Source organism: Rhinoraja longicauda, chromosome 14, assembly GCF_053455715.1.
Source record: "Rhinoraja longicauda isolate Sanriku21f chromosome 14, sRhiLon1.1, whole genome shotgun sequence".
Taxonomy (NCBI): Eukaryota; Metazoa; Chordata; class Chondrichthyes; order Rajiformes; family Arhynchobatidae; genus Rhinoraja; species Rhinoraja longicauda.
In genome coordinates, this window is record NC_135966.1 from 39,165,222 (window position 1) to 39,192,370 (window position 27,149).

At 45.1% G+C, this 27,149-nt stretch overlaps 2 long non-coding RNA genes across 3 annotated transcripts; one reads left to right on the top strand and one right to left on the bottom strand.

Annotated features, from left to right (window-relative positions):
• The first annotated feature begins 6,012 nt into the window (after positions 1–6,012).
• Positions 6,013–14,608, top strand: LOC144599916 (uncharacterized). Of its 2 annotated transcripts, none has more exons than XR_013548050.1 (3): positions 6,013–6,584; positions 13,848–13,891; positions 13,983–14,608. It is a non-coding gene; the product is annotated as an uncharacterized LOC144599916 (long non-coding RNA). The 2 variants fall into 2 exon arrangements; XR_013548051.1 differs by lacking the exon at positions 6,013–6,584 and adding an exon at positions 13,651–13,758.
• A 5,464-nt stretch (positions 14,609–20,072) lies between these two features.
• On the bottom strand, positions 20,073–26,980 carry LOC144599918 (uncharacterized). Its single transcript, XR_013548052.1, has 4 exons — positions 26,903–26,980; positions 25,115–25,171; positions 20,633–20,676; positions 20,073–20,248 (listed from the first exon to the last, which is right to left on the bottom strand). It is a non-coding gene; the product is annotated as an uncharacterized LOC144599918 (long non-coding RNA).
• Positions 26,981–27,149: the final 169 nt, after the last annotated feature.

Genomic DNA, 27,149 nt, shown 5'->3' on the forward strand with positions numbered 1-27,149 from the left:
GGGAATGGGAGTTTAAATGGTTTATTTGTTTAAAATGGGGATAGAGAATTCAGGGAATTAAAGAACTGTGAGTCACACATCAATGGTAGGAAACAATTGGAAAGGATTCTTTGGGATAGAATTGACTCCCATTTGGAACAAAATAGATGAATTAAAGCCAATAGGCATGACTTTTACGTGGCATTGTCTGTAGTGATTTTAGTAAGGCATGTTAGACTGATGCTGAAGATTAATAAGCACGGGATTAACATTAAATTGTTTGTCAGGATTCAGAACGGGCAGACTAGAAAACAGAGGAAAAGACAACATTCAGGCAGGAAGTCTGTGACCAGTGGAGTTATATATAGATCTCTGCTAGGACCACTGTCGTTCATAATTTATACAATGAATTTAAATGTAGATGGGTTGGTTAGTACATTTGCAGATGAGATCAAGATTGCTGGGGTTGTGCAGTGTGAGCAACGCTGTCAAAGTATCAAAGTATGTTGTAAAGTAAAGTATGGGATATAGAGCAGTTACGGAAATGGGTGGACAAATGACAGATGCACTTTGGGAGGTTGAATGTAAGGGGAAGATATACAATGAACGGCAAGACCCTTAACAGCATTGATGTACAGAGGGACCTTGGGATCCAGGTCCAGAACTCTCTGAAAGTGGTAATACAGGTAGATAGAGTGGCAAAGAAGGCAGATGGCATGTCTTTGGGTGGATCATTGTGTATAAGAGTCAGGAAGTCCAGATGTGATGCAGCTTTGTAGGACTTTGGTTAGGCCGGATTTCAAGCATTACATGCAGTTCTGGATGGCCCAATAGAGGAAAGATGTCGAGGCTTTGAAGAGAGGGCTGAGAGGGTTTACAACAATAATGTCTGTATTACTGGGTATCAGCTACAGGGAGAGGTTGAATAGACTTGGATAGTTTTCTATGGAATGTTTGACGTTGAGGTGAGGCTTGATAGAATTATACCAAATTATGGTCAGTGTCGGCAGTCAGAATCTTTTCCCCAGGTTGGAAATATCAAATGCTAGAGGGCATGGCTTTAAAGTGAGAGGGGCAAAGTGTGAAGGAGATGTGAAGGGCAAGTATTTTACACAGAGTGGTGAGTGGCTGGATCATGCTGCTGGTGGTGATGGAGGTAGATGTGTGAATGGGATTTAAGAGACTTTTGGATGGGCACATGGACATGCAGGGAATGGAGAGATATGGCTTATGTGTAGGCAGATAAGAGTTGGTCTTGGCATTATGCTCGACACAGACCTTGTGGGCCGAGGGGCTTGTTTCTGTGCTGAACTGGTCTATGTTGTGAACCACTGCTGAACGAGGAGCAGGCAGGAGGCAGGAGCGGGTTTATTCTGTCCCAGGTCGGTCCCACAAGGGCCGGGGATGCGGTGTGTACAGGATCCGTCTGATCTCCATCCACTTCAGGAAGCCCCTCCACAGGGAAGGCCGGCTGGAGACCCAACACAAACACCCTAGCAGCTGCCGCTCACCTGCGGTCCATTTGTCTTTGTGTTTTTGTTGGTTTTTTTTGTCTTAATTGTAGTTGTGATGTGGTGTTTTTGTGTTTGTGTACTGTGTGTGTATGTGGGGGGGAGGGGGAAACTAACATTGTAAATATGTGTCCCTTCCGAACGGAGACCCGACCTTTGTTTTCTGGGCCGTGTCTCCGTTCCTGCTGCGGCCTACCATCGGCCCAACTCCTGGAGCTGTCAGCCTCCATCGGACTTACCATCCAAGTCCGTGGATCGGACTTACCATCACCGGAGCCGGCCGTCTTCGGAGGCTGCGGGAGCGGCTGCGACTTGCCTTAGGTTCAGGCCGCGTGGATTCCGACATCGGGAGCTCCGGCAGCGGCAGCGTGTTCGCCCGCCCCGGATCGCGGGGCTTGGGGCGCGGACATTTCACCGTCCGGCGCGGCCTAAGATGGCCGCGGGATATTTCTCTGCGGGATGTTTCAATGTCGGGAGCCACGACCGCCCCGACGTGCAGCAACAGCGGCAGCGACAGCGTGTTCGCCCGCCCCGGATCGGACTTATCATCGGCGGAGCCGGCCGTCTTCGGAGGCTGCGGGAGCGGCTGCGACGCGACGCGCCTTGGGCTCGGCCCGCTGTGGACCGTCCGGTGCGGCCTGCAACCACAACAACCTGACTGCGGGCGAGGACAGCAGGAGAAGGGAAAGACATTGTGGCCTTCCATCACAGTGAGGAGAGAGAGGACTGGAGGAGACTCACTGTGATGGATGTTTCTTTGATGGATGTTTCTTTTTTGTGTGTTTTTGGGGTTGGGTGGTTTGAGTGCCTGTTTGATGCTTTTATTGTTGGACTGTGTTCTTGGGGGTTTTGGGGTGTGTGATTTGAATGCCTATTTAATGCTTTTATTGTTGGACTGTGTTTTGGGGGTTTTTGGGGTTGGGTAATTTGGGTGCCTGTTTAGTGCTTTTATTGTTGGACTGTGGGTGATTGAATTAACATTTTGTTCAAGATGGCCGCGCCGTTGTGTTTGGCTGCCTGCCACTGTATGTTTCTTTTTTTCCTAGTCAGATGTGCAGCACTTTGGTCAACGTGGGTTGTTTTTAAATGTGCTATACAAATAAATTGACTTGACTTGACACTCACTCTTCTCATGTCATGAAGTATCCCTGGATCAGGCCAGGTTAGTCCACACATCTCTTCACAAACTCTGCCCGTCTCTCTGGAGGTTCTGTGGGAGATCAAAACATTCAGGTGGAGGAAATGTGCTTAAAATGTTAATTCCTTCATTTTTCCTCTTTCCAACAGAAAAGATAAATCAGATTTATTTCATGGATAATGGAGGCGACATTGTGTTAAAAGGACCGGAGAATCCTGGGAGTGACACTCTTGTCTGGGAATTTGAACCACACTCAGGGCGGGTAAAACAGACAGTGGTAACTCTCCGCCCGGCTAACAGCGGCGCGTGGAACATGCAGATGGGCAATGGCGTGAGTCACATGGAGGTGCATGTGGGTGACCGCACTGCTGATCTGGCAATTAAAAAACCCACATTTAAATGGTCGGGATTGTTCACTTTGAATGAAAAACAGCCGAGGAACCAGATCCTGAAACTGTATGAAATATATGGGATCAAAGGTGAGTGGGAGAGACACGGATCAACAATGTGTTTCTCTGTAAATAATGTCATGTATAATGATGAGAGATGGCGGGAATTGTGAGACTTCTTCCCCCGGTGAATCTCTCAATGAAACAATTGGGGGAAAGATTTTCTGCATTGATTCTGTGGGTCTGGGGTGAGATTGCCCAGTGACACTGCTGCTCAAAGTTACCCAGTGAACCAGGTCCATGCCTCACTTGGTTGAGATCCCAGAGGAAGTCCATCATCTGTGGAACTTGCACTCAGTCAGAGAGTTCCCACCTTGAGGGCGTTCGGGGGAGACAGGATTGGGACAAATGTATCAATCCAGTTACATCTGAACGGTGTTTGCATTCACTAGTCAGAGTGTTGCCGTTTGTACCAGCAGTGCCACGGTGAACAGCCGGCGTTTACCTGCGTGAATGTGAACAGATTCAGGACTTCCACCCACGCGTTTCACAGTGAGGAATTCCCGAACTTGCTGACGGTTCCTGCGGGGAATCTGCCGGCGCTCCCCATCACTTCTCCACGTGGAGACCAGGAGTGGAGCAGGAACACGCTGATATTCCCCGACCCTGACACTGAGAAAACTGCTCCAGGATCCGGTGCCGGGTGGAAACTGTTTAGGAATCGAAACTAATCGTTTTTGTAGAATTAGAGACCCTTTTATTATTAAAAAATGAAATATTCAATATTAATAAATGTGTTTACTTCTAAAAGTTGGTGCCATTCAGAACCATTCCATTAGCTTGAGAGCTTCATCAGAGGATGAACAAGGCCTTTGCCTCCTTCAGATAATTCTCCACAGGTAGAATCCAAAGGAATTTGTATGAGGTCATTGCTCTAAAGTTTGCCGATAGGGAGTGAATGAAAAGTTGGATCCAACTACTTTGTTCTTCATGCTTTCCCCAGCAAAATCTCCATTGCAGAATATTCTAGGCTGCAGGAGTACATGCTGAGAGACACACTGAAGATCGGTGCCAACACTGCAAAGGCATCGTGGAATAGAGCTGCAGTCCATGGTCCTTCTGCCACCAGGTCCTGAGGAGCTAAATCTAATGTACAAACCTCTGAAACACTTGAATTCGTATAATCCCAGGATGCAACATGAGTGTCAAGAGTGTTGTGTACACAATATGTGTGAACACTGCCAAAGTGAGGGACAATAACACAGTGTGTAGTCTGAACAATATCAAATTCAGATTTAGATTCAGATTAGTTCACTGTCATATACATTTGGGTAAAACACATTAATTGTTTAGATGAAGTGCAGAGTAAATTATAATAACAGGTACAGTAAAAACATGCAACAAAAGCAAAACAGCAGAACGGTGCAGAGATTACAGTGCAGTCTGAAATAATGCAAAATAAAACTAACGTTTAGGAAAATGCCCCAGGGGATGGATGATTGGTTTAACGTATGTTGACTGTTTGTGGCTCTGGGCTTGGACCAGCTAGAGTTTGGCAGAATGAGGGGCGGGTCTAGGTTTTCAGCTGAGGTGGGATTGAGCCCAGTCATTGGACTGGACACACCACGACTCACTCTGAATCCCATTGATCTGTTGTTCACAGGTGAAGCAAGTCAACAGCGCCCTCTGCTGGGCAGTGACGTCACACTCAGCTGCACCATCTCCAGACTCTCAGATACAGTCAGTCTTCACTGGAGACCAAAGGACTCATCCCAGCAGAACAGGAGCAACACTGAGCAGATCCGCCTGAATAACACGGTCTATCTGATGGTCCGACATGTTACAGTGGAGGATGGGAAGTTGTATGTGTGTGAAGTGCAGGAAAACGGAAAAATCGTTCACACAAGTAATGGAGGTTTTACTGTAAACAAATGTAAGTGTAAATACCTCCCATTGGATATCAAGTAGACACTTGTATCACGGTGCTTCTTGTAATGTTATGCGTGCGCCCTGTGATGATCTGTGGACAGTGACCAACTGCTCTCGTGTATAAAATGTTGCAATGATCAGGGAGAAGTTTCCAGAAAGTCTCTCTCTGTGGAGCAGCTGCCTGCTTGTCTCTGTGTGACAGACACACAGCACAGGAGGGATGATATCTTTCTGTAACTATTGTTCAGTAAAGTATTTTGTCAGTTTAACTTGCCATCAATGCTCCAGTATCTGAGACTGAGATACTGATACAGGACTCACGTCAAAGTGTCAGATAGAAAGTGTAGTCACCATGACAACCGCCAGCACTTGCTGCTCACACTCACACTGGGGGTCCCGGTGCAAACATCAGCACTGAACAACAACCCGTCCGCTCTCCCCTCACTGACCCTTGTCTCCGAGTCCTGCTGCTGTTTGAAGCGATTGCAGCTGCTGCAGACTCGGGCTTCAGATCAGCATTCAGCTGGGAGCAGGACCCGGGGAAGAGGCAAAGGGCAGGGAATCAATGGGTGTGAATGGGAGAGGGATGGTGGGAATAATGGGAATGAAGGGACGGGAAGACCCGGCCCACTTGAACTGCCAACCTGTGCGGGTCAGTCCCAGCGCTGGCGTCCTCTGGGCTGCTTCTGTCCGCAGTCTGAACCTGCACCTCCTGCAGACCGACAGAGATTCACCTCCCGGGCCGCTCTCGGGAGTCTCCGGGAGGTTTCATCCCATCCCGGGAGATTCCAGGACAGTCCATGCTTTACTGCAATTTACTACATCACAGTACATTTTGTTTATATAAAGATTTGATGAGTTTTGGAGCAAAATTTATTTGCATTTGAAGCTTGAAATGGCGGCGCTGCCATAGCAGCTGCGGCTCACCTGCGGTCCATTTGTCTTTGTGTTTTTGTTGTTTTTTTGTCTTAATTGTAGTTGTGATGTGGTGTTTTTGTGTTTGTGTACTATGTGTGTATGTGGGGGGGAGGGGGGAACTGTAACATTGTAAATATGTGTCCCTTCCGAACGGAGACCCGACCTTTGTTTTCTGGGTGTTGTCTCCGTTCCTGCTGCTGCCCAACCATCGGCCCAACTCCTGGAGCTGGCGGCCTCCCGGGCTCTGGTTCGCAGAGCTCGCGGATCGGACTTACCATCAGCGGAGCCGGCCGTCTTCGGAGTCTGCGGGAGCAGCTGCGACTTGCCTTAGGCTCGGGCCGTGTGGATGCCGACATCAGGAGCTCCGGCAGCGGCAGCGTGTTCGCCCGCCCCGGATCGCGGGGCTTGGGTCGCGGACATTTCACCGTCCGGCGCGGCCTAAGATATGCCGCGGGATTTCTCTCTGCTGGGCGGGGGCTTCAATGTCGGAAGCCACGACCGCCCCGACGTGCAGCAACAGCGGCAGCAGCAGCATGTTCGCCCGCCCCGGATCGGACTTATCATCGGCGGAGCCGGCCGTCTTCGGAGGCTGCGGGAGCGGCTGCGACTCGCCTTAGGCTCGGCCCGCTGTGGACCGTCCGGTGCGGCCTCCAACCACAACAACCTGACCACGGGAGAGGACATCAGGAGAAGGGAAAGACATTGTGGCCTTCCATCACAGTGAGTCGAGTCAAGTCAAGTCAAGTCAAGTCAAGTCAATTTGTATAGCACATATAAAAACAACCCACGTTGACCAAAGTGCTGTACATTTGATTAGGTTCCAATAGAAAAAAAATGAAAACATACAGTAGCACGCAAACAGTTCACAGCGCCTCCTCAATGGGCCTCAAACGCTAGGGAGTAGAAATAGGTTTTGAGCCTGGACTTAAAGGAGTCGATGGAGGGGGCAGTTCTGATGGGGAGAGGGATGCTGTTCCACAGTCTAGGAGCTGCAACCGCAAAAGCGCGGTCACCCCTGAGTTTAAGCCTAGACCGCGGGATAGTGAGTAGCCCCAAGTCGGCCGACCTGAGGGACCTGGAGTTAGAGAGGGGGGTTAGAAGATTTTTGATGTAGGGGGGGAAGTGTCCATTTAGGGCTTTATACGTGAATAGGAGGAGCTTGAAGTTGATTCTGTACCGTACAGGGAGCCAGTGGAGAGAGGCCAGAATCGGGGTGATGTGGTCCCTTTTACGGGTACCCGTCAGGAGTCTCGCTGCGGTGTTTTGGACCAGTTGTAGGCGGGACAGGGAAGATTGGCTGATCCCAGTGTATAGGGAGTTGCAGTAGTCTAGGCGGGAGGAAATGAAAGCGTGAATGATTTTTTCTGTGTCGTCGAATTGGAGGAAGGGTTTGATTTTAGCTATGGTTCGAGGTTGGAAGAAGCTGGCTTTTACCACAGCGTTGACTTGCTTATCAAATTTTAATGCAGAGTCAAATATCATGCCGAGGTTTTTGACATGCGGTTTGACTAGGCGGGATAGGCTTCCAAGACTGCCTGTTATCAATTTGATGGAGTCGGGGGGGCCGAATAGGATGACCGAATAGGATGTCCTCCAGAGAGGACTGGAGGAGACTCACTGTGATGGATGTTTCTTTGATGGATGTTTCTTTTTTTGTGTGTTTTTGGGGTTGTGTAATTTTAATGCGTATTTAATGCTTTTATTGTTGGACTGTGGGTGACTGAATTTCGTCCAATATTGGATGACAAATAAAGCTATCTTGAACCTCTTGAATCTTGATCAGCTGAACAAACCACCGCAAATATTTATCAGAATGGGGTTGAGAATATCTCTGTGCCACAGTAACTGTGTGAGAAGACGTACAGATATGTAGGTTAATTGGCTGGGTAAATGTAAAAATTGTCCCTAGTGGGTGTAGGATAGTGTTAATGTACGGGGATCGCTGGGCAGCACGGACTTGGAGGGCCGAAAAGGCCTGTTTCCGGCTGTACATATATGATGATATGATGATGAGATGTAAATGTGAGTGCTCACAATCACGATGCCAGAGACAAAGTCGTGGAAACAAGAAATGTATTCACGAGTCTGCAGAACTGGGTGCCTCTCCAAACCGAGACAAAGACAGTGCCTTCTCTTTATACAGTACAACTTCGTTGAATCTCCCTCCCTTCTGCTGAATCCTCCTCCCCTTCGGGCTCCTTCCAATCAGAGCGCTGAGGTGCACAATCTTCTGTACCGCCCCCAGGTACCCCCCCAGATCATACATTGTATGTGCATGGCAATTGGCAGTTCCCCACTCAGGGGCGTATTTGCAATATTCATTTACCTAGTTGAGCAAGTGCAGTAGTTATCCACATGACCCTTAGTTACCTTCACAACCCATTTCAACCCATCCCTGCTGCTTTGACACTCTCCTAAATTTATGGCCCTTTGTCCAGTCTGCCTCTATCCCCGTTCCACACACTCGGTGCTCCAACGAACTCGGTGGTAGTTCAATCATCCAGCCTATCTCTACCCCCGGACAGTTTAATAGCCCTGTCCTTGGTAGAGTGGTTGTTCCAGTATCCTGTTTCTGGTGGTTTAATCATCCTGTTTCTCACAATCCATCCTTTTTCTTTTGCTACGCATTCCCTGATTAAACCCCATTTTCAAACTCCTTTGTCTCCAACTGATGTAGCATTCTCCTAATTTCCTTACTCTGGGAATCCAAAACCTCCCCTGGCCGCATTATCATGATTTTCTGCACCTCCCCTCTCATCCCCATTGGCACTGCTACAGCCTGCATCTGACTTATGCTCCTAGTTATGAGCTCCCTAAAACAAGGTACACAACAGGGGATAAAGATCAGCCCAGCCAGTGCACATAAGATCACCTGTGCCACCGTTCTCCACCATGATCCTCCCAGGAGGGAATCACACCATCCAATGCCCATAATTGAGTTCCATTTTTGTATCAGAACATGCGCCAATTTCCGGATTCCTTCGGATATGTCCATTACTGCCTGTCCGTTATCGTCAATATTCAGGCAAAAATTAGAGAGGTTGAATTTCCCACATACCCCTCCTTCTTCGGCTAGGAGGTAGTCCAGGGCCAATCGATTTTGGTATATTGCTGTTCTCATCTGCGTTTGCTGCTTTGCCAACATCTCTAGTGCGGCAGCCGGTCCCCCACTTCAACAGTTGATCCCCTCCAAGGCCATTGAGGACTCATAAGAGGTCCTCCACAAACCCAGCAGTCCTTGACATCCAGCGTCTGAGCAATCCTGGTAGCCAGGTCCACAAAGAGATTCCCTCCCAATTTAGAAATTTCTATCTGCTCCTGTATCTCTTCGTATAAGGATACATGTACTTGAGGTCTCTTAGTTGGGGCTGGTGGGACTGGTGGGGCTGGTCGGGTTGTCCCTTTTGTTCGTAGCCAGTTTATTAGGATTTCCTTTTCCTTGTTTAAATATTCCTCCAACAACTGGGACCCCGTCCCCATTGCCCAGCTTTCCATAAGCAAAACCATCTCTCCCCTCTGGGGCAGGTGCCATACATCCTCATTCCTGTGTATCCCAAATTCTGCACTAAGTAGTATTCTACCCCCACCTCCTTACAGCTGGTTCTGGTCCTATGGGTATAACATGAGTCATGCGCATAAGAATGATAGGTAAAAGACCTTCTGGTTTGTCCGCCATACCTGATGGGGTGGTAACATTTATCACAGCTGTCCATGCATTTACTTACAGTGGCAACCATCATGAACACCAGTGCCACGCACTGCATTGTAATCTTCTAGTTCAATTGTCCTTTCTCAAAGATCAGAGTCAGTGGTTTCCTCCCTTGCCTTAATGTCCAGTCCTCCTCAGCCGGAGGTTCCACTGGTCCCTTTATCCGCGCTGCGTGTGTCCACCCTTTCTTTTTCGTCCGCACTGCCGTCTCCGTGATCAACAATACCAAATACGGACCAGTCCAACGGGGTTGCAACTTTTCCTCCTTCCACGATTTCACAAGAACCCAGTCTCCCGCCTTCACAGAATGGATTGGAAAGTCGAGATGGGGACTCTGTGCCAGCAGCCTCTTGGTTTTTAATTCTGTAATAGAACAAGGTACTGCCAGTAGATAGTTCCTTAAGAAAACATCACTACCCTCTAGGGTGGGTATTCCTTCTATCTTTCCAATAAGGTAACCCAAACAACATTTCGTAGGGGGATACTGCTATATCTTTTCGTGGGGCGGTTCGAATTCTAAGTGAGCCACCACCACTAGGAGGTATTTCCATTTCTGTATCCTGGGGAGTTCAGTAAAATCTATCTGTACTCTCTGGAATGGTCTGATGGCTAACTGTTGACCTCCTCCCGGTATTGCCCTCATCACTTTCTTATTTATCTTCTGACAGATGACACAGCTTGAGACTGCTTGTTTAGCCAGAGTATATATTCCAATTTTTTCGTCCTTTTTTTCCATTTCTCAGAGTGTTTTTTTTTTTAATATCCTCTTTGGATACGGGGAACTTCTTACTTAGTAGTTCAACTGCAGTTATTTTATTCATTGTATTGGTCTTATGTTAGTGCACTTGGTCAGTCAGTTTAAATGCAGTCCTTGTTCTCACTCCATTCCGTCTCTATAGTCACTATGCTACCTATTACGCTATTTCTATCTTTTATAGTTCTACTATATTCCTTTAATATTTATTCCGAGGCATCGGCAAGCCTGTGATTCCTGCGATTCTTTCAATATTTATCCTTTGCTTTCCCCCACTAACTAGGTGGCCCAGGTACTTCACCTCTTGTTCCACAAACTGGATTTTAGTAAACGTACCTGGGGAACCCAACAGCCTGCATAACAACTTTCCTCCAGATTAGGGGAAGCTTTTGAATTAACAAACACATTTAATGCCTGCCGTACCCAATCCTCATCGGAGCCCAGTCGTGGCCACCAGACTGAACTCCCTTTTATTGGTTCCTTTGGTCAATCAAAATAACAGAACTGAATCATTTTTGTCTTCTCCAATCCCTGGGTTTTCCCTGCACCCAATTATTCTTAACACAAGAATTACCCATCCTCCCTGTCCGACTTTTTCATGATGACAGAATCAGCATTCGCCCCAACGGACTATCAGGCGGAATGCGGGGGTTGGGCTTACCGCCCTTCCCCTCCCTTTCCCGATCGGAACTCCCCTCCCGATCTGTTATCCTTTCCAGATCGGAACTCCCCTCCCGATCTGTTATCCTCCCGATCGGAATTTCCCTCCGATCTGTTATCCCTGTCCGACTGTTCCCGTCCGACAGAACCAGCATTCGCCCCAACGGACTATCAGGCGGAATGCGGGGGTTGGGCTTACCGCCCTTTCCCGATCGGAACTCCCCTCCCGATCTGTTATCCTTTCCCGATCGGAACTCCCCTCCCGATCTGTTATCCTCCCGATCGGAACTTCCCTCCGATCTGGTATCCCTGTCCGACTTTTCCCGTCCGACAGAACCAGCATTCGCCCCAACGGACTATCAGGCGGAATGCGGGGGTTGGGCTTACCGCCCTTCCCCTCCCTTTCCCGATCGGAACTCCCCTCCCGATCTGTTATCCTTTCCCGATCGGAACTCCCCTCCCGATCTGTTATCCTCCCGATCGGAACTTCCCTCCGATCTGGTATCCCTGTCCGACTTTTCCCGTCCGACAGAACCCAATCGCCCGAGTAATACTTAATAGTCAATTTTCTTACCCGGGTCCTGTGTACAGAAATTGCTCGATTGATCCCGATCGGAATTTCCCTCCGATTTGTTATTCCGGATTCCCTCCTGTTTCCACGAGTCTCTTGTCCGGATATCACTCGCTCAAACCGCTGATGGCAAGCAAGGAGATCAGGGACTGCTGAAATCAGCAGGGTGCACCTTCCCTTCCTTTCGTGCCTCCGCCAAGCGGCCGAAGTGGCGATCCCGGACGAGCCCCCAAGCTTGTGAGATGTAAATGTGAGTGCTCACAATCACGATGCCAGAGACAAAGTCGTGGAAACAAGAAATTCATTCACGAGTCTGCAGAACCGGGTGCCTCTCCAAACCGAGACACACTGAGACAAAGACAGTGCCTTCTCTTTATACAGTACAACTTTGTTGAATCTCCCTCCCTTCTGCTGAATCCTCCTCCCCTTCGGGCTCCTTCCAATCAGAGCGCTGAGGTGCACAATCTTCTGTACCGCCCCCAGGTACCCCCCCAGATCATACATTGTATGTGCATGGCAATTGGCAGTTCCCCACTCAGGGGCGTATTTGCAATATTCATTTACCTCGTTGAGCAAGTGCAGTAGTTATCCACATGACCCTTAGTTACCTTCACAACCCATTTCAACCCATTTCAACCCATCCCTGCTGCTTTGACGCTCTCCTAAATTTATGGCCCTTTGTCCAGTCTGCCTCTATCCCCGTACCGCACTCTCAGTGCTCCAACGAACTCGGTGGTAGTTCAATCATCCAGCCTGACTCTGTCCCTGGCGGTTTAATAGCCCTGTCCCCGGTATAGTGGTAGTTCAATCATCCAGCCTATCTCTACCCCTGACAGTTTAATAGCCCTGTCCTTGGTAGAGTGGTTGTTCCAGTATCCTGTTTCTGGTGGTTTAATCATCCTGTTTCTCACAGTAATATTCTTCTACAACAAATGAGACCAATACTGTACATGTTACTCCAGATGTGGCATAACTTAGGCCCGATATAACTGATGCACAGTCTCCCTATATTTGTATTCAATTCCCCTCACAAGAATTCAGCTCTAATATTAAGCTTCTGCCCTTGATGTCGTACTACACCAGTAGAGTGTCTGGCATTCATAGAGATACTTCATTTCATAATTTACATCCTGTTTTTGCATCTCACCATTCTGTAACAGGGAGAAAAGGAGAAGGAAGCACTTTGTTTTGGTAAAACGGCATCTACAGTTACTTTTTTATTCACGTTTATGTGTACGCGTTCCTTCCCAAGTTGAACAATCACCTTTCATCTACATATTCTCACCCCTGTAAGGTTGCCTGTCTTCACCTTAGCCTCAATCTAGTTGTTGTCAAAATGTGTTTGTGTTGCAGTGTTCTGCCTAAATTGTCTCATTCTCTAAAGTAATGCAACAAATCAGCTAAAAGATTGGATCCCAATTTAAATTGCACCACCTGCTTACCCATCCCTTCTGACGAAAGCCATCAATTTGAAACTTAGGGCAACCAGAGCAGATGATGCCCATCCCAATCAGCAATTCTAGTATCTTCAGTTCTATTTCAGATTTCTGGTGTCAGCAGTATTTTGCTTTTGGTCTACTCTGTGGAGCATGTTCCAATAAGTATTAGAACCATGGAACTCATATGCTGGCTTACAAAAGAGGCACAAAGTGGCACAAACTCAGTGGGTCAGGCAGCACCACTGGAAAATATGGATAGATGATGTTTTGGGTCGGGACCCTCCAGAAATGCCACCTATCCATGTTCTGCAGAGGATTGTACCTAACCCGCTGAGTTACTCCAGCATTTTGTGTCTTTTTTTCCCAATAAGTGTTATTCACTAGGAGTGGACGGTTAGCAGCTGGACTAATCCACTCACCAAGAATTTTGTGGCCCATCTGCTAAATCAGTAGCACACTCTTGGCTAAACTCCCTGCTCATCTCTTTCTCCTGTGCCTAAGTGAGTTCAATCTTTCACAGGATAACTACTTGGGCGAAACATATATCAGAAAGTCTTACTTCCTAACACTCATTAAGTGAAGTAGCAGCTGGGAGAAAAGCATGATGGATTTCTCAAATACTTATTCATTTATCAAACTGATTCAATTCACCACAGTCAAAGATCAAAAGGAACCAGGAAACAGTCAGACAGTCCCAAACTCAGAACTGTACAGTGAAGAAGAAATTAATTATGCTGTGGTCAGTTTTCAAAAGAGACCAGGTAATTTGCAAGTTATATTGTATAAGCAACATTTTTAATTTTTAATTTTTAATTAGCAGTACTAACCCTAATATCTAATTACTTCGAAGGTCAAAACCAAAGTGAACAATCCAACCAGCAACCTTCAGATGCAGTAAGTAAAATGAGAAAAGATCCAAATAATGTTTCAGATTAAAGAAAGAGAATTTACTGCAAAATCTAACACATAATTTTCAAATTTGCAGCGTCAATGGGCTTCAGGTGGAGAGGAAACGTCAGTAATATATGGCACTGTAATTCAGTAGAACATCCTAGTTTGGAAAAGCAAACCTGCAGATGCTGGGAATGTGACATAAAAACAGAAAATGGTGGAAATACTCAGCAGGCCAGGCAACATCGGTGGAGAAATATCCCAGTTTCGATATGGATGATCAGAGGAGAAAAAAGCTGGAAGAAACAAGCATAGTTTTTGCTGTAGAATGGATGGTTATAGAACTGGGTTTATATTTATTGATTCTGGATTACATTTAAGGAAGCAAGCCTTGTCCCATGGAATAGACAATAGAAAATAGGAGCAGGAGGCCATTCGGCCCTTCGAGCCAGCACCGCCATTCAATGTGATCATGGCTGATCATTCTCAATCAGTACCCCGTTCCTGCCTTCTCCCCACACCCCCTGACTCCACTATCCTTAAGAGCTCTATCTAGCTCTCTCTTGAATGTATTCAGAGAATTGGCCTCCACTGCCCTCTGAGGCAGAGAATTCCACAGATTCACAACTCTCTGACTAAAAAAGTTTTTCCTCATCTCTGTTCTAAATGGCATCTTATGGAATATCTAAGCTTAGCAAGAATATATAAGTTCTGAATCAAGATGACTCCCTCAGTTATTAAGGATCAATAAATGAATGAGCAATTCATCTGCACGATGAATGGCATAGGAATATAAGAACAGAAGCAGCCTATTATGTTCTTATATTCTTCAAATCTATTATTCGATTCAAATAGATAAAAGGCTGATCAAAATTAATGTCAGTGCAGTGACCATTATCATCATCATCACAGATTAATCTCAGTTTTGAGGTTTTTAATTGACCCCTCACAGTGATAATTATATAAGGCAGAAAGTACCACATTTGAATTTGAATTGAATACTTTAATGTCACATGTGAGAAGTCACTGAAATTCTTTGCTTGGATACCCAAGGTGTGCAAATAGTCACCACATACGGTGCTGACAAAGTTACAAAGTATCTGCACCAGGCCCCCTCTTGTTCTCCCCCCTCCACTCCCCCCCCTTCCCTCACGCCCCCCCCCCCCCCCTTCCCCCCCGCCAGATCATCCATTGTTCATTGTTATTCCCTTAGTGGCCTTGTGAGACTAATACCTGTTAGATTAACCCTGAATAGTCTGGTTGCTATCTCTAGCCTGCAGAGAAACTACTTATAACTCAAGCCTAGTAAGATCCTTGGGATTTTTTTTCTGCATGCATTCCAGTTTAGTTATATCCTTCCGAAAACAGGGTGACCAGAACTGCACATATTATTCAAAATCTCAACTCGTCAATGTCTTGTACAGCTGTAACATATTGTTCCAACTCATATACTATTATCCTTACCATTAATGGCAAGGGTGTCAAACATCATCTTTATCACCCCATGTCACCCCTATACCCTGGTCTCTCTGTTGTACAACACTCCCACAACCCGGCCATCTACCATATAAATCCTGCCTTGGCTTAACCTCTTCAACCCTGCCATCTACCTTGGCTTAACCTCTTCACCACTGAGATCAGGTTCACTGGCCTATAGTTCCTTGGCTTTTGAAGTAAAGGTACAACTCCAGGCACCGTACCAAGTTTCCAGTACCTTCACTGAAGCTAAAATGTTCATATATCTCTTCCAGAATGCCAGCTATTCATTTCCTAGCTTCCCACAATGCCTGATGATTATTCATGCCATTGTCAATCATCCCCAATCATCCCAATCATCCACTCCATTCCTCATATTTGCAGACGTCCTCTCTCTCTATCTCATGATTCATTGAGACAATCCTAGATGGTCCATTCCGTCAGCTGACAGTGGGGAGATGCAACTACCATATATTGATGAGGTCCCGTCATTAACACCAAAAGAACCCCAGCAATCCTGGCCTCATCAGATTTATCACCCTTTCTCAGCTTCACTTGCTCCCTTTCCTTCAAAAAACATTGAGGCAAATCTGCTCATTGGCACGCAACCATTTTTAGTTTAAAGATACAGCATGAAAACGGGTCCTTCGGCCTGCCGAATCCATGCCGACCATTGATCACCAGTTCACACTGGTTCTACGTTATCTCACTTTCTCATCGACTCCTTGCGATGTGGGAGAAAACCGGAGCACCCAGATGAAAGCCACGCAGTCACAGGAAGAACATGCAAACTCCACACAGACAGCACCCGAGGTGGGGATCGAACCTGGATCTCTGGCACTGTGAGGCAGCAGCTCTATCAACTGTGCTACCATTGTGTCACCTTCACAACATAGAGGGGACCTTTGTCATTGGAAACCTTGGTGGTGCAACCCTGGATCTGTCCCTGGGAACTAAGTTTTCAGGGTTCAGCAGAAGTTCTATTATTAAACAAACAGAACGACAGGAGTTCCACATATTAATCTTCATTTTAAAGAACACAGAGAAACTGTGCTCGCCATCGGTGTGCAACTATCTGTATTTTGCTCCTCACGCTCCCCTGCTGGTCAGATGGCACTATTGTAACTTATGTCGGAAGAATACAACAGACTGAACAATTCATTCTGCTACATTTCTCCCCCTTAGGTGAAACTTCTCTTAACCAGAGTATTGAGGTTATAACCACTCATCAACACAGAACACACCAGTTACCAACTCCTGGACTGATGTAGGCTATTCAAACCCAGAAAACGTTCAGACATTATTCAGCGCATTTATAGAACTTACTCCTGACTTACAAAACCCGGTGAGATGTGCCCAATTTAAAGATCAAGTGTCTCTAATGCCTTCCATTGCTGCACAGGGTATCTTTGTTCTGGAATATTGTATGCTGATGAGGCTGAACATATCATTGGAGTGTTGACTGGGTTCTGCTATGGTCTCACAGCTGGAGCATGATTTTCCACGCCTTAATGAGAGAGCTAACTAGAACATTTTGACAGGAAGGACAGTTCGAAGTGATTTCTGACACATTGCAAAACTGATAGAGTGCACCTGAGAGGGTGCTTCTGGTGCAACTACTGAATATTTTACATTCAATTAGGGTTCAGCTCTATCAGTTAAATGCTATTTTATGAAGATATATATGCTCCGGTGCAATTTCGTGCAATCTGCTATTTTTCAACAAAAAATCGCATAAGAAACTGTGACACAAGACTTGGTGATTGTGGAGGAATTGAACTGGGCATTTAGAGTGAGGCTGCATTTAGAATATTGTGTTCAGATTTGGGCACCATGTTGTAGGAAAGATGTTGTCAATCTGTAAAAGATACAGAGGAAATTTATGAGGAGGTTGCCAGGACTTGAGGGCCTGAGCTATAGGGAGAGGTTAAGCAGGCTAGGACTATTCCTTGGGGCGCAGGCGAATAAGGGGTGATCTTATAGTGGTGTACAAAATCATAATAGGAATAGATCGGCTAGATGCACAGAGTCTCTTGCACAGAGTTGGGGAATCGAGAACCAGGGGACTTAAGTGTAAAGTGAGCGGGGAAAGATTTAATAGGAACCTGAAGGGTAACCTTTTCACACAAGGGGTGGTAACCGTTTGGAATGAGCTGCCAGAGGAAGTAGTTGAGGCAGGTACCATTGCAACATTTAAGAAATATTTAGACAGGTACATGGATAGGGCAGGTTTAGAGGGATATGGGAAAAATGCAGGCAGGTGATACTAGTGTAGCTGAGACATGTTGGTTGGTATGGGCAAGTTGGGCCACAGGGCCTGTTTCCAAGCTGTATGACTGACTCTCTGACTCTATATGGTTTAGCGGAGATAAATAAGGAAGTTACAAAGTATCTGCAAGTGAGAACTTAAATGGGTCGAGGACCAAAGGGCCGTTAGAGTAGAAAAACCCAATCACAAAAACTAATGACATGGGTTAAATAAGCTGTAAGTAAAACAAATCAAAGGCCACAGTTTTTTCATAGGAAATAGAAGTGAAAAGTAGAGAAGTTCTGCAAAATTTGTACCAATTTGATTGATTGAAAGAAACACTCTGTTGAATGGAGTGTTTCAGGGGCAGATACTGAAGGATAGAAAAATAAGATGGAAGTCCCATTGGTAAACAATGGAAACAGATGCATTAGGAGTAACATCAAGTTACACATTTTGGAGTCATAAAAACAAAAGAAATTAAACAATGCATTACCAGAAAGAGTCTATGAGCAGAATAGTGAATAGTGGGGCTCCCACACAGCCCTAGTGGCCTGGGTTCAATCCTGATCTTCAGTCCATGTGGAGTTCGCACATTCCCTCTGGAACTGTGTGAACTTCTTTCACGTGCTCCAGTTTATTACCCCACATCTCAAAGATGTGAAGGTTGGTGTATTAACTAGCCACTGCGATTGCCACAATGTGTAGGTGGGTGATAGAATCTGGGTGGAGCTGAGTGATAGTGGTGGGGGATTGATAGCATTGTCAGAAGGATAGGTTATTGGGTAAATTAGTGGTGGAACGGGATTGCTCCTTGTATCAGCGTAGACTTGATGGGCCAAATTGTTCCTTCTACAGCATAATAAGGAAATATGGATTTGTAGCAGTATAATTCCTATTGAAAATTCCCAATGCTCATTGCATTCGGAGGATTCCCTCTTGGAATTTGGGAAACGCTCCAACCAATTTCCATTGCAATATATCAATAACTAAATCAATAAATTATACTGATTTATGGAGAAATGTTGGTCAGGACACCATGGACAATTCCCCTGCCATCTCTTGAAATATTACCATATGTTTTATATCTGCTTGAGAAAATAGGTCTTGCTTAATGTCTAATTCTAAACACATCACTCCTGACAGGGCAGTCCTCCCTCACCTAACCTGGATTTCAATACTGTACTTAAATCGTCATTGTTAGTTATTGCAATTCTGATTTGGCAGCAAAATTATCTAACTTGTTCAATTTATGTTGCACAATTTACCTGCTTCCATTTTACATTGTATCAGCAAAATTATCTAAAATGTCCAATTTATTTTGTACCATGTATCTGCTTCCACTTTTCATGGCATCTGCAGAAGTTAAGAAGAATTGTTGAAACTATACTAAGAAAATTGATTCCTCCTTCCTCACTTCAGCTGGATATTAATGCTTCACTTAAATTATCAGTTACTTATTTCAATTCTGAAATGGTAGTTGATTTGGCAGCAAACCTATCTAAAACGTTCAATTTATTTTGCACAGTGTATCTGCTTCTATTTTACATAGCATCTGCAGAAGCCATGAAGAAATGTTCAAACTATATTTTTAAGAATCAATTCCTACTTCAAACGCATTATTCAAAAGTGAGGTTTGTATTTAAAAAGCCTGATGCAGTGATTTTGTTAATTCAGGGCATGTACAAAGGATGAAAACGATACAATAGATCTAAAGTTAAGATTTCAATTCAGAAAACTTCATTTCACATATCCAGTCCATTTTCTTTTCTAATCACTGGAGATTAACCATAATCATACTTTATTAGCCAAGTATGTTTTGCAACATACGAGGAATTTCATTTGCCATGCAGTCACACCAATAAAAAGCAACAGCACACACAAAATACATTTTAACATGAACATCCAACACAGTGACTCCTCTGCATTCCTCACTGTGATGGAAGGCAAAAAAAAGTCCAATCTCTTCCCTTCTTTGTCCTTCCACGGTCAGGGGCCTCGAGCCTTCCGTCGACGGGGCGATCTTACTCCCATAGCGGGTGGTCAGGCCCTCGTGTTGTGGTGATCAAGCTCCCGCATCGGGGGGAATCTCAGCTCCCCCGCGTCGAGCGATCTGACCCCGGGTCGGGGCTAGTCGAGCCTTCTGTGTTCTTTGGAGCTTCCTGACATCGGTCTCTACCCGAGACTGCGAGCTCCTCGATGTTGAAATCCGCGGGCCGCGGTTGGAGCGTCGATCCCACATAAGAGATCACAGGCTCCGATGGTAAGTCCATGTCCCCGCGGTGATGCGTATTCAGTCCCGAGCAGGGCCTCCAGCTGCATGATGTTAGGCCGCAGAGCAACCGGAGATACGATCCGGAAAGCAATCGCATTTCCGGCAAGGTAAGATTGAAAAAAAGTTATCCTGACCCCCCCCAACCCCCCCCCACCCACTCACCTCCCACATAAAACAAACCAGAGAACATTAATACATACTTTTAAAACACACTAAAAATAACAAAAAGACGAAAAGACAGACAGATCGTTGGCAAGGCTGCCATCGCAGCGCCACCTGGTGGACATACCATTCAAATTTTTGTTTGTGCTATCTGTGCATAGATGACAGATGAACTGTCTTCATCTGAAGAAACTGCGTCCTGAAAGAGAGAAAAGTAACAATGATATGGGAATGATTTGCAATTGCTTCACTTTATATCAGAAAACATCTTTATCAATTTCATTTGATCATGAAATCATAAGATATAGCAGCTGAATTAGGCCATTTGTCCCATCAAGTCTACTTCATCATTCGATCATGGCTGATCTGTTTTTTCCTCTCAACTCCATTCTCCTGTCTTCTATCCATAAACTTTGATGTCCTTACTAATCAGGAACCTATCATTCTCTGCTTTAAAACTACCCAATAACTCAGCCTCCATCTGTGGCAATGAATTCCACAGATTCACCACCCTCTGTCAATTTGTTGCAGAAAACTACATTGTTAGACATGGGAGCTCTCCAAGGGTAATCAATGTACTTACAGTATTTGAAGGTCGATTAGGGGGTTGTGTACCATGCCTGCGCCCTGTGATAATTGCAAACATCACAATTAAAGGATGGCACCGGCAGATGCATTGACAAAAGAACTGAGAAATGGAATACAATGTCCTAAACACATTGTCCTAAACACATTGTCCTAAACACAAAGATTCTTAAATAAACACAATTTATGCGGTACAGGTAGCATCTCTGGAGAGACAGAATGGGTGATCTTTTGGGTCGAGACTCAGCCTGTCCCACTGAGATACTCCAGCATTTTGTGTCTATCTGCAGTATAAACCAACATCTGCAGTTCCTTCCTACACAAAGATCCTTACCTCTTTCTAGCAACGGATCAGACCAGCAAGATATTAATTCTCCAAAAAAACAGTTGCTGTGTGTGTTCTAGGCACTGCATTTACCAAGTATGCTGTAGGGATGGCCATTTGTGAACTAAACTCCTTCATGAATTTTGGGAGCGAGCACAAAACGTTTCTGGCTCAGCCAGGAGCTGTGGATATGAGTGTTCCTCAGATGAATCTCCTGGTAAATAAGTGCAGGAAATGAAGGTGAAGCGATGGCGCAGCAGGTGCCAGTGATGCAGATTTAACCCTGGCCTCCAGTTCTGGCTAGGATGAATTTGCATGGTCTCTCTCTCTCACAGCATGGTTTCCTTCAGGTGCTCCTTTTTTTCCCACGTGTCATATGTGTGCAGGTTGGTAGGATAATTGGGCACTGTATATTATCCCCAGGCATGTAGAAACATAGAAAATAGGTACAGGAGTAGGCCATTCGGTCCTTCGAGCCAGCACCACCATTCAATATGATCATGGCTGATCATCCAAAATCAGTACCCCATTCTGCTTTTTCCCCCATATCCCTTGATTCCCTTGGCCCAAAGAGTTAAATCTAACTCTTTCTTGAAAACATCCAGTGAATTGGCCTCCACTGCCTTCCGTGGCAGATAATTCCACAGATTCACAACTCTGGGTGAAAAAGTTTTTCATCATCTCAGTCCTAAATGGCCTACCCCTTATTCTTAAACTGTGACCCCTGGTTCTGGACTCCCCCAATGGATGGCAGTTGAATCTGGGAAGAAATTGATGGGAATGTGTGGAGAATAAAATGGTATTGGTGTAGGATTAGTGTGTGTACTGGATAGTCACCATGGACTTAATTGCTATAGGGCCTGTTTTCATGCTGTATGCTTCTCGCTATTACTACCACTGAGGTGTGGAGACAACATAAAAGCAATGGTAGTCACCTGTCACTGATCATCACTCTTTTGCCTATTTTATTATCGAGGATATAAGTGCATGTGAGTCAAAACTATGAAAATTCAAGTGGTTACCAAATGATAACCCAAAGATTTATTTGCCCAAAGAGGAAAGTGATCATTGTTCTTTGTGGGAAATGCATCTTTGCAAAAGCAGTCAGGGTTAACCACATTGCATGGATCGGAGCCCAACATTAGCCTTTTTGCTGGGCTATTGGATTTCACCCTCTTTCGGTTCACTGAATCCATGCTGTATTTCACACTGGTTTATGTGGAAATCTGTAAAACTGAACAAAGGTCTGTTAAAGACAGCTTTATGCAATTTTCGACACAGAGACATAGTGGTGCAGCAGTAGAACAGCAGTAGAGATACTGCCTCACAGCACCAGAGACCTGGGATTGATCCTGCCCTTGGGTGCTGTCTGTGTGGGGTTTGCTCTTTCTCCCTGTGACTGCATGGGTTTTCTCCATGTGCTCTCGTTTCCTCCCACATTGCAAGAATGTGCTGGTTTGTCAGTGAATTGGCTCCTGTAAATTGCCCCTAGTGCGTAGGGTTGTAGAACTAGTGTAGGGATGATTGATGGTTGGTGTGGACTCAGTGGATGGAAGGGCCTGTTTCCACACTGGATTTCTAAACGCAATTGAGCAAGATCTGTAAGGTTGCATCATGATCTTGCTAAGTCATTGCCCCACTGATCAATGGGAAGAGCATTAAACCTTCAAACTCTCCCTTTTTGTTGTACATTATTTGTTGATAATCTGGGCATTGCCGGCACATCCAGCGTTTATTGCCCCTCCAAAATTGTCCTTGAGATGAGATGATGCCTTTGTTTAAAAAAGGTTCTAAAAGTAAACCTAGCAATTATAGACCTGTTAGTTTGACGTCTGTGGTGGGAAAATTCATGGAAAAGATACTTAGGGACAATATATATAATTATTTGGATAAACAAGGCCTGATTAGAAACAGTCAACATGGATTTGTGCCTGGAAGGTCATGTTTGACTAATCTTCTTGAATTTTTGAAGAGGTTACCAGGGAAATTGATAAGGGCAAGGCTGTGGATGTTGTCTATATGGACTTCAGTAAGGCATTTGACAAGGTTCCACATGGAAGGTTGATTAAGAAGGTTAAATCGTTGGGTATTAATAGTGAGGTTGCAAGATGGATTCAACAATGGCTGAATGGGAGATACCAGAGGGTAATGGTTGACAATTGTATGTCAGGTTGGAGGCCAGTGTCTAGTGGAGTACCCCAAGGATCTGTGTTGGGTCCACTGTTGTTTGTCATATACATTAATGATCTGGATGATGGTGTGGCAAATTGGATTAGTAAATATGCAGATGATACTAAGATAGGTGGTGTAGTTAATAATGAAGTAGAGTTTCAAAGTCTACAGAGAGACTTGGACCTTTTGGAAGGGTGGGCTGAAAGATGGCAGATGGAGTTTAATGCTGATAAGTGTGAGGTGCTGCATTTTGGTAGGACAAATCAAAATAGGACGTACAGGGTAAATGGTAGGGAATTGAGGAATGCAGTGGAACAGAGGGATCTGGGAATAACTGTGCATTGTTCCCTGAAGGTGGAATCTCATGTGGATAGGGTGGTGAAGAAGGCGTTTGGTATGCTTGCCTTTATAAATCAGAGCATCGAGTATAGAAGTTGGGATGTAATGTTAAAATTGTACAGGGCATTGGTGAGGCCAAATCTGGAGTATGGTGTGCAGTTCTGGTCGCCAAATTATAGGAAGGATGTCGACAAAATGGAGAGGGTACAGAGGAGATTTACTAGAATGTTGCCTGGGTTTCAGCACTTAGGCTACAGAGAGAGGTTGAACAGGTTGGGTCTTTATTCTTTGGAGCGTAGAAGGTTGAGGGGGGACTTGATAGAGGTTTTAAAAATGTTGAGAGGGACGGACAGAGTTGACGTGGGTAGGCCTTTCCCTTTGAGAGTGGGGAAGATTCCAACAAGGGGACATAGCTTTAGAATTGAGGGACAAAAGTTTAGGGGTAACATGAGGGGTAACTTCTTTACTCAGAGGGTGGTGGCTGTATGGAATGGGCTTCCGGTGGAAGTGGTGGAGGCTGGCTCGATTTTATTATTTAAGAGTAAATTGGATAGGTATATGGATAAGAGGGGATCAGAGGGTTATGGTCTGAGTGCAGGTACATGAGACTAGGTCAGGGAGAGTGGTCGGCGTGGACTGGTAGGGCCGGACAGGCCTGTTTCCATGCTGTATTTGTTATATGGTTATATGATGCTGAGCAGCCTTCTTGGAGCACAATCCCTCTGGTGAAGCTGGTTTCATTGTGCTATTGTTGAGGAGTTCCAGGATCCCATAAGTATGTAGGACCAGCAAAATATTCCAAGTCAGGATGATATGGAACTAGGAGGGGAACCTGCAAATGGTGGTATTCCCAGACACCATGCTGCTTTAGTCCTACTTGTTTGCTGAGGATGCAGGTTGTGGGGATACTGTTTGTGAAGCTTAAGGCATCTGCAGTTCATTTTGTGGACAGTACACTCTGTGGTCATTGTGTTCCAATGATGGAGGGAATTAATGTTTTGGACGATGGGGTGCCAATCAAGTGGGCTGCTTTGGTCCTCCACTGTGGATGGGTGAATGTTGAGTGTTCTGCAATGTATTTCGGGTGCACCCAATATTATCAGTTCATGTTGTTTCAAGATAGACACCACTCATCAAAAAATGAATTCAACAAGATAGTCTGAAGAAGGGTCCCGATCCAAATCGCACCTTTCCATTTTCTGCAGAGATGCTGCCTGACCCGCTGAGTTACTCCAGCATTTTATATCTATCTTTGGTTTCAACCAAGTTCATTTTTATTACATTTTAATTCAACAAGATGCTTTCCCCACTGGGTTATAGTAAATCTCTTTATGTCGATTTTCCCGATCAGCAGATTTTGATATTTATTAGAATCAATGTCAGAACATGTTATGGGAAGACTGGAACTAGTTGATCAAATCTTAACACAGTCTGTGCATTAGGGGAGGTTGGGTGGTTTAAAAGTGCTAAATGTTTACACTGCTTAGTTTTCAGTTATACTGAAGTCAATGAGCCAAGTCTGGGACAGTGCAAATGACAAACATTCACTCAGCTAGCAACTCCAATGTGTTCTCAGCCGTGCCCATTTTATCCTCTGCAAAATATTAAAAATGAAAACATATGTTCAAACAAAATCTATTTTACCATCTGATGCTTTCGGCTCGAAGGAGATGGATCCGTAATGAATGTCTTCCTCAATGTCTGCAAAGATAAGATGGAAACAAAGAATTTGCTTCTATATGTAGGGGCCCAGACAAAGTAAGTAATGGATTAATTTTGAGGCGAGATCAATATTGTTAAGTAAATAGCATTATTGATGTTTCAATTGTAAATTAATTGGCTTTGATGGCAACAGTTTAGGGAACAATTTCCTTAGGAGTTAGGAGAAAGGCTGGAAATGGATGGGTGAGGAGAAAGATGATAGTTCACTGGCAATCCAGATGGAGGCAGTGGCTACAATAGGCCATAATAGCCAGCTGCAGCTTGGACTTTGATAATGGCAACACAATTTGGCGACTCTTGCTTATGGACTCAGTGGGCTGTTTCTATGAATTCTGGACTTAACCGGGGATAATCTTACAGATCTGTATGCAAAAAAAAAAATGTTACCGTACCTTGGTACACCTTGCTGACAATAAAAGAACCATTGAACCATTCATCAACCCAGCTCCTTACTCCCCCTCAAATTATCTTCAACTAACCACCAAATAATGGAAGCGGTGCTTAAAGGCATCATTATGCATTATTTATATAGATGCATTACTGATAGCACTGCTGCAGTGGGCATCTAATGTGAATCCTTCCCCAGTCCATTGCTGTGTGCAGCTATGCCAGGAACCTGGTTGCAGGCTCACCATTCTGCCGGTGCTCCTGTAGCATTGAAGCGGTTAAAGCAACCTCATCATTGCTTGGCTCCGTGTGGAGTGTGTCACCGAGGCGGTGAGCAACAGCCACCTGTGAGAGCTGGCATTGTACAACTGTGCATCTTCTCCCTGCCCCGAAGTGGGCGTCTGGGTGGCAGGCACCCTGCTCAGTATGGTGAGGGTGAGCAATTACTGGGCATGGCTAAGTGTGCTCACTAACTGCTCAGATCCTTTCCGTTCCTCTCTTTCTCTCATCACCTCCTGCTGGACATGATTAAAACTGTTAACTCTCCCTCTGTTTGTTTGGTTGCACAGCTCTCCGCAGCCCAGAGATCTCTCCCTTTTCACAAGCTCAACGGTTACCATTAGAGAGGAGAAGGCAAAACCTTCCACCACATCCAACAGGTGGTGACGAGACATCATGGGATCCGGGTAGTTGTCAGCACAGCAACTATGCCAGAGGGCAGATTTGAGCTCCTCATATCTCAGTGCAGAGCAGACGAACTGCTCATCACAGCCAGCCTAACACCAATGTTCACAGGAAGCTTCTACACGTTGAGTGTCAGCAAAGGGCAGGGATTCAGACCAAGTTCCTGGATCCTAGCACGAGTAAGTCACAGTGTGTACGTTCCCACAAAGCCACAACAATGTGCATCCTGAACAGATATCGTATGTTAAAGTAGAGGGTGGTACATGGTCTTGAGCATTATGAAAGCTCAATAGGGCCAAGAGAGCTATAAATCAAGATTCTGCTGGGGAGAGCGAAGTGGGGAGCCAGTGCACTGTGACTTTACTTAATTTGTGGTTCTGTCCACAATCACACAAAAGGCAAATACTAGCACATGCCACACAGTGGACATTATGTGCAGAAGAATATCACTTCCCCAGATCTTGTAGGGATACGCCAGTGAGCCCCGTTTTACATGCAGAAATTTGAGGATCAGTGTCTCAGTTTTGCATTATGTATTTGTAGAGCTTTCAAACCAAAGCATTTAACTTGAAGCAAACTTTTCACTTGCTGAAATCTGACTTTCTATGACTAATAATCCCTCCACAGAGACGTCCTTACCTTGTGTTGGCTTCCTATTGACATTTGAATATTCAGCAAAATCACTTGTCTCAGGATATGGTGTCTTCTTAACTCCTGGAAAATATATATAAATTAATATTTAATTTTAATAATTAAAATTATTTATTATTAATAATAATTGAACTATTAATCTGGTCAGAAGAGTGTGCTCAGTTCTGGAAAAAGCAATACGCTCTAATAGGGGATGATCATACCAGAGAAAATCTTTTGTGTTAATCCTTCTCAC